Below are 7,562 nucleotides of genomic sequence, written 5' to 3' on the forward strand. Positions count from 1 at the left end.
TTCATTACTTCATATATCTTTTATGTGACACTTACCCCTGTATGAAAGAGTTAGATATATGTTCTCAATTATACATGCAATGATAGATACTCAATCTCATATTCTATTCTGTAATCAATATTGATGATTGTTAATCCCTTCCCAGTGGTAAAAATATAAATAACGATACCCGGAATACTTCCCGGTTAAAATGCTACATCGGTATTAATCTATGCGCTTGCAGATCCCATTCATTATTTATTTAGAAGAGCAATTGCATATTTGAATACCGCGTCTCTCATGTCATGCTGGGGATGACAACTTGGCTTAAGTGGTGTGAGGGATAGGTTTGGCATTTTTGGCACCGTTACTAGAATTAGAAAACTTAGTCTACTTTTGGTAATGATGTTAAGAATACCCAACAGACCTCGCCCTCCTCTACCACTACACCTATCACTCACTTGTGTTTGTATTAGAGTTTAGTTCCCCACATACTATCATAAACCAAGCATAAATTGATGATTTGAGGCCCTAAACGGATTCAAATGAGGTTCGAGATTTTGGTCTAGCCCTAGTCCGCCTTAATCTATGAAACCTATTTTAAGTTTTTCGCAACTACTATAGCTACTATGACTATGATGACAACAACAACTACTACTTGTCGTACTCGTATAGACAAAATCAAATCACAAAACACAATCTCTGCAAGCTTCAAGACTATAATAGAGCAGTGGCATGTTTTGGCTTGCGAGTGGCTCACGAGCCAGCTCGAGCTGGCTGGTTATCTCTAACGACATGAAAAACATGCTCGGCTAATTAGAAAAATACATCAAGCCGAGTCAAGCAGAGCCGAGTTAGACACGAGTCGAGCTTCGAGTTTTTGGTCCAGGCTTGGTCCGCCTTGGTCCGCCTTGATCCGATCTGTTTTCATCGCTATCATCTATATATTCATCGTTGTAGGCAAGTGGGCGAAGTGAATCATTGATGACTAAGGCCTTGTTTAGTTCCAAATTTTTTTGTAAAATGGGCATTGTAGCACTTTCGTTTGTATTTGACAAACATTGTCCAATCATAGACTAGCTAGGCTCAAAAGATTTGTCTCGCAAATTACAGGCAAACTGTGCAATTAATTTTTTTATCTATATTTAATGCTCCCTGCTTGTGCCATAAGATTTGAAGTGACGGAAAATCTAAAAAAATTTGCAAAATTTTATGGGAACTAAACAGTCTATATAGCTAATACGATTTTTTTCTATGTTGACCCAACTTTCCATAAACTTAATGGCCTATTACAACATGTATATGTATTTCATTGATTTGATCAAAAATTTGGAGACCTCGATAACTAACAAATTTTGGTAATCTAATTTTTTTGGGTAAATTTTAGAATCTACAAATGCCACTGTCATCACCAATCCAAAAACACCTGGCGGCCCGCTTTCTAGCGAAAACAAAGCAGTGAGCGCCAAATACCCCGCACTTTTTATTTTTTGCGGTGCTATGCAACCATGCCTGCCCCCTCCAAAACCCAATCGACACCTCCACTTAATTTAATCACCAGGGAAGGCAGCCGCCAGTTAGGTTTTGAGAGCATATTAGATGGCGACCTCCTCGGCAGCTGCAGGAACAACGGAGATGGAGCGGCAACCCGCATCGACGACGGCAACCCCAGGGTACACGACGCCGACGCCAACACTAGCACGCACGAGCGGCCGCCACCATCCACGACGATGAGACACGGGGCCATGGCGGCGCTTTTCGGCACAGGTACGAGGCCGACCCCAGCTTCTTCAATCGACCATGATGGAGAGGGCGGCAGTCAAGAAATCAACAGCCGACATCATTCCTCAAGTCTCAGACCAAACTTCAGGCCATTCGACTCACACCCTCGGTAAGATTCAATTAACTGATATCTGCGCTTAACATAATCCTTCATTTACTGAAATAGTCCAGATTCTGGTAATGGTGTATGTAGGGACAGAGCTATGTTAGCACTAATTCTCCAACGTGTCTGCACCCCGAAACCTAAACGAGTGGATATATTCTTCAGTTATACACATCCTAAATGAGTTTACATTAAAAGATTCTTGGTCTGTAGAAAGTACAGAGATGATATCCTGAAAAGTTCAGCATCTTAATAGGAGTACTGAAAGTCTAAACATATGCAAACACATCTATATAATAGGAGTACTGAAAGCCTAAACATGCAAACACATCTATACAATACGAGTTTACATATGTTTCATTAACAGAATTTAGACTGCTCATAGTTCCAAATATATATGTCTCCCAGCAAACTATGTCATCCAACTGATGAAACCAGCACCAATACAAATACATATTTCTTCTAGCAAACTATGTCCTCTGCCAATAAATTTTATTGCTTGTTCATTAGTGTACTTAAATAAAAGTACTCAGTTTCCCTTCAACTATCATCCAAGTATGTATGAATGTGTTTTCCAGGGAAAATACTACGATGTCATTGGGAGAAACAGAATCTTGGACTCTATATTTTCGTCTCATAGGAGCACCATCTCCACAGGATATAGCTGAAATTGAATTAGATAGGAATGAACTCACGTTTGGGAACTTATTAACAATGAAAACACGTTTAGGTTACTCTGTGAGGGACTTCTTATACTATAAGGAATGAAGAGGTAACAGTCTAGCAACACTTTGTGAAATTGAAACAGAACTAGATGCAAGTGGAATGATAACAATGAATGATGAGGAGAGAGAAGTCAGATTAGTATTGAGCAGGGATAGAATAACTGAGTGAAATGTATCCATAACTCCCATGAAACTACCTCCGGGTACAGCATTTTATGAGGATGAATTCACAAATGAGCCCCTTGATGACTACAAGGACTGGCTTGCAGAAATGCATGTCGACAACGTAGGCCATGGTAAGTTGACTTGCTACACTGGTGTCCATAACTGTATCTTAATTCATTGATAGGCATTTGAATAACATAAGCATGTTTCCAGAACTTTGTTATACATTTAGAGAAGACACAGTCAAAGCATGAGAATGGTAATGTCTGGAAGGAAAACTCGATGACATCGGTAATATAATATCTCTCTCCAAGTTGTAAATTAATTTAATAGTTCTTCAGATACCAATTTTAACGTATGCTCTATTATTGTCGGAGGCATATGCAGAGCTCCCCAGCACTCAGTCAGGTCAATCCAGCAATCCAACAACACCAATACAGCGCCCAAGTCATGCTCGTCGTGAAAAGCAACTGGTGAACGATGGTTAGCATTTTTTTGGAAAACATTACTATAAGGTGCAATTATATTCCACAATATTGACAGGAACATTTACTTAATCTATTGTATGTCATTTTGAAGGGCGATGTGGTAGTGAAAAGAGGAAGTTTAAAGGACGTGGGCCCATCAAAGGTTTAAATGTATCTAACAAAAGAGCTAGGCAGGGCACTATGAAACTGGATGTTCAAATCTCTAGACTGGGAGGACCTGTTGGTGGTAACCAATGATCTTTTGTTGATGAAGTGGTAGTGTATACAAGGAAAAGTGCTCCACTTATTGGAGTGAGAAAGTGGAAAGACATCGATTTTGAAGTGAAAAAGAGGATAGCAACTGATGTAATGGTAAGTTTCGCATATCTTTGGTTTGTTCCAATCTTATTTGTGAAATAGTGTAAGAACTGATCCACTTTGTGTATTTGTTTTTTAAATAGGAAAAGTGGGACCTTGATGATACTTTGCAAAACAAAAAAATGATATGGGCCATCGCTAATGAGCGCTACAAAGGATGACGATCAACATTTTGTGCAACGTATAGGGCTTACGACACTTATGATGAGAGAATGCGACATAAGCCCGAAGACCTACACATTGTTGAATGGCACTATCTAGTATTGTATTTCGGCACAGAGGAATTCCAGGTTTGATTCCATTTACTATTTTTCTTGCCAAATGCAGTTGTAGAGATAAATGTTTTCTTTGGAGGATTGTTTTTTAATACAAACACAACATGCAGAAACTTAGCAATATGAATTCTCAAAACCGTTCACTTGCACAAACAAAGCATATGATGGGATCAAAGCCTTTCGCTCAGTGCAGCTATGAACTGGTAATGAGTTTAGAAGCACATTGATGTTTTCTTACTTGATGAAATATTTATTTGTTTCATTCTTGCCAAAATTAGAGAGACCCACAAACTGGTGAAGAACCAAATGATGTGGATCTTTGGGTGAAAACACACAGTAAGGGAGGGAAATGGACAAATGATGCATCTAAGGCTGTCTATGTGCGTATATAATTGTTTCTACAGCCCTTACTAAATGATTCATAGTATTGCTCTTCATTTCAATTTTTTTCTTAACAAAGTTTGCATGTCTTCTTTGTGTCAGGAATCTGCTTGCAGCAAAATTGCAGAGAAGGAAAAAGAGTCACCAAATAGCTTTATTCCTTTGGTAGAGAGAAACCTTATTTTTCAGGAAGCATACAAGCAAACTACTAGAGCTAAATCATCCAAGGTTCATGGTAATGGGTATTTGGCAAGGTACCCAAGTAGAAGGCAGCTAATGACTGAACGTTTTGAGGACCAAGCCTGTTCTGAAATGGCATCCCATATGGAAAATGAAGAGCTGAAGGCTACACTCGAGACAAGAACAACTTCAAAGCCAAGTATCTGAAAGGGAAGCCGAGAAGGAGGAACATAGGCGTAAGATGGAAGAATTGCAGAAAGCAAGGGAGGCCAATAAAGAACAACTTAGGCAAGAGTTTATGTCAATGCTAGCAGCACAAAGGCAAGGACCAACACCGCAGGTAATAGTATTGTAATATTGGAACTTGTATATTTATCAAGTTAGTAGGTTTGTCTTTTGATAGGTTTTTTTGTTGCATACACTTGACTGTCATCACCGTAATATGCTTGCTCAAACTTAGAAGACTAATCAATTAAGATTTTGTCTATGGGAGCTAAGTAGTAGTAATGAAAAATTTTAAATGCAGGTTAACCAAGCTGCCATCGAAACAGCAGCCAACGAAACAACAGCTAATGAAATAGCGACGAACCAAACACCCCGAGTTGTTTGTGAACCAATCTTGACTGAAAGGGAAGAAACAACATAAGAGAATGAAGGACAATTAGATCAGGTTATTGTAGACTGAAAACTGATTACAACCATCATGAATTAGTACATGGTGTGAGAGTCCTAATATTTTTCATGAAAGTTTTGAGTTACAGAATAACCTACAAATGAAGCAGAAGGGACAACTCGTAGCTTCAACACCTGCAGGTAACATTGTGCGCACCACCAGAGGCAGTCTTAACCGAAATCAATCACAAAACAAAGAAGGGAATGCTGCACCAAATTTCATTACTTTAAAAAATTTGTCGGATGCTGTGGCAAAGAGACGATCAACCAAAAAGAATTGAATGTAAGCTTTGTTTTTCCTATGCGTTCACAATGCCTTTCTATACATGTGCTTTGCAATGTCTCTTTACTGAATAACCTATCAAAAAATTGTGAATGTTCTTTATTTCAGGACGACAGAGTTTCAGTGTCGGGATAGTCTAAATCAGGCACATGTAAGGTAAAATTCCTTCCTATGCTTGACATTTACTTTGCTTGTGACTATCTATTTTTCTGAATGATTGTGAGCACTATGCTATTGAGCTAAGATGTGCCCTGTAAAATAGTACCAATGGTTTTGGATAACTGATGCCCTTTTATTTTCTTATAGTCATTGTCACTATGTTATTGTTGTGAACACCTGACCTGCACCTGCTTCTTGTTATGTGCTTAAATTTTGGCATAGCTCATCTAACCTGCACTAAATTGGCAGACACTGTTGGATGGTTCTAATGGTTTAAGCACTAGATTCATGATAAATAGAAATTAACAAGATCTTATTGAGGAATTCTAAACTAGCATTACTTTATCTCTTGTTTATATCTTCGCTATGTATTTTATGGATGACATCAACTAGTAACTGCATAGATCATGAAGGTTAATCTTTTTGGAGTACGGTTTTATTGATTTAGAAATTGTTTAGTAACCAACAACACTATTAAGATGGGACAGTTTGGCTGCAGCAGCGATCTGCTGCTGCTACAGTTCCCACTACAGATCCTTGCCGAAGCTGCAGCTGCTGATTAATGATGATAATTTTAATCCATCATGTCAGGGAATAATTTCTCCATATCTTCACAGGACACAAAACACAAGACACAAATGACTTTTGAGTAGCTAAAAATTTGTGGCCTTGCATCTTTTGCTAATTAAGTCTATTGATATTTGTGTGTAGGCTATGCAGGTGAGGCAGTGGAGTGTCAGGTGCAGGCTAAGGTGCTATGTTGTGTGAGGCAATAGGGAGTAAATTAATTTAGGCTATGAAAAATGCAAGTGATGAAGCTAGAGTTTGATGTGGAGCAAACAAGTGATATGATCGCCTGCAGTGGTGTGTAGGCATCTTATATGTTTTGGCTTAGGAACAAATGTTTTGGATATCTTTGTTTCAATAATGTGTGTGTAATCTGAGTTTGAATTTGGATTATTTATTTCTAGATGTGAAAAATTAAACAAGTTAATATTTTGGTTTAATGGTTTTATTCATTTGGTTTGTTGATGTCTATATTGAGTTTCCAATTTATTAACAGCATTGCAATATTGTCTGGTGGCACCAAAGCAAAATATTGTGAAAGTTGCTATTGGCAATCAAATTTTCTATGGTAATATATCGTATAGCAATGAACAATCCATGTAGCAATAGCGACTATACCATATAGCAACGACAATGGGAATTTGGCAATTGCCTATATTGCTACTACTTCTTGGGGTTGCCACATAGGTGTTGTTGCCACACTCATTATGTGATGTAATAGAGGTTGCACCTTATAGCAACGACTATACGAATGTGGCAATTACACATGTTGCCACCAGTTCTTGGTGTTGCCACATAGGTCTTGTTGCCACACTCATTATGCGATGCAATATAGGGGCACCTTATAGCAACCAAACTTTAAGCGTGGCAATTGCACATGTTGCCACTACTCCTTAGTGTTGCGACATAATCCTTATTGCCACACATGTTATGCGTGGCAATATATTGTCTTGCAACACACGTTCATCATTGCTAGTGCACCATTTGCTACGATAGGGGCAAGTTGCTATTGCAAGGTCTAGCAACGCCTAATGCATTGCATTAGTTGTTTTTGCCACACCTACAACCGTAGCAAAACCTTATGTTGCAATGCCTTGGTGTTGCAAAACCAAAACACATTTTGCAACGCTTCCCAAAAAAGCGTTGTCCAAAGCTTTACCCACGCAAGCGCCTGCAACGCCTCCCAACAAAAAAAAGTGTTGTTATTTCTGCTATTGCAACTATTTTAGGACTATTGCAACACTTTTTGGGCGTTGAAACATGGTCAAAATTTAGTAGTGAGTTATGACTGCCGATTCAGGGATGACTATGTTCAGGATTACATAATGACAGTCGATTGATCCAAATTCAGATATGGCTGCTGATTGATCTTATTTTTTATTAGCCTAGGAATTACCTGTTTTGCGTAGTATGCTACTGCTGCTTCTATATGTGTGGGTAATTAAC

The 7,562-nt window shown here is 38.6% G+C and overlaps 1 long non-coding RNA gene across 7 annotated transcripts; it reads left to right on the forward strand.

Annotated features, from left to right (window-relative positions):
• LOC110433097 lies at window positions 1,500-6,585 on the forward strand. 7 transcript variants are annotated; one of them, XR_002450486.1, is made up of 12 exons: window positions 1,502-1,870; window positions 2,443-2,885; window positions 2,968-3,237; window positions 3,334-3,593; window positions 3,683-3,889; window positions 3,985-4,077; window positions 4,153-4,254; window positions 4,358-4,775; window positions 4,962-5,105; window positions 5,184-5,390; window positions 5,499-5,546; window positions 6,261-6,585. It is a non-coding gene; the product is annotated as an uncharacterized LOC110433097 (long non-coding RNA). The 7 variants fall into 7 exon arrangements; XR_002450484.1 differs by having other exon boundaries at window positions 1,503-1,870; window positions 5,197-5,390; XR_002450483.1 differs by having other exon boundaries at window positions 1,503-1,870; window positions 2,968-3,045; window positions 3,142-3,237; window positions 4,962-5,390.

The sequence above is a fragment of the Sorghum bicolor genome, chromosome 2, assembly GCF_000003195.3.
Source record: "Sorghum bicolor cultivar BTx623 chromosome 2, Sorghum_bicolor_NCBIv3, whole genome shotgun sequence".
In the NCBI taxonomy this organism is placed as follows: domain Eukaryota; kingdom Viridiplantae; phylum Streptophyta; class Magnoliopsida; order Poales; family Poaceae; genus Sorghum; species Sorghum bicolor.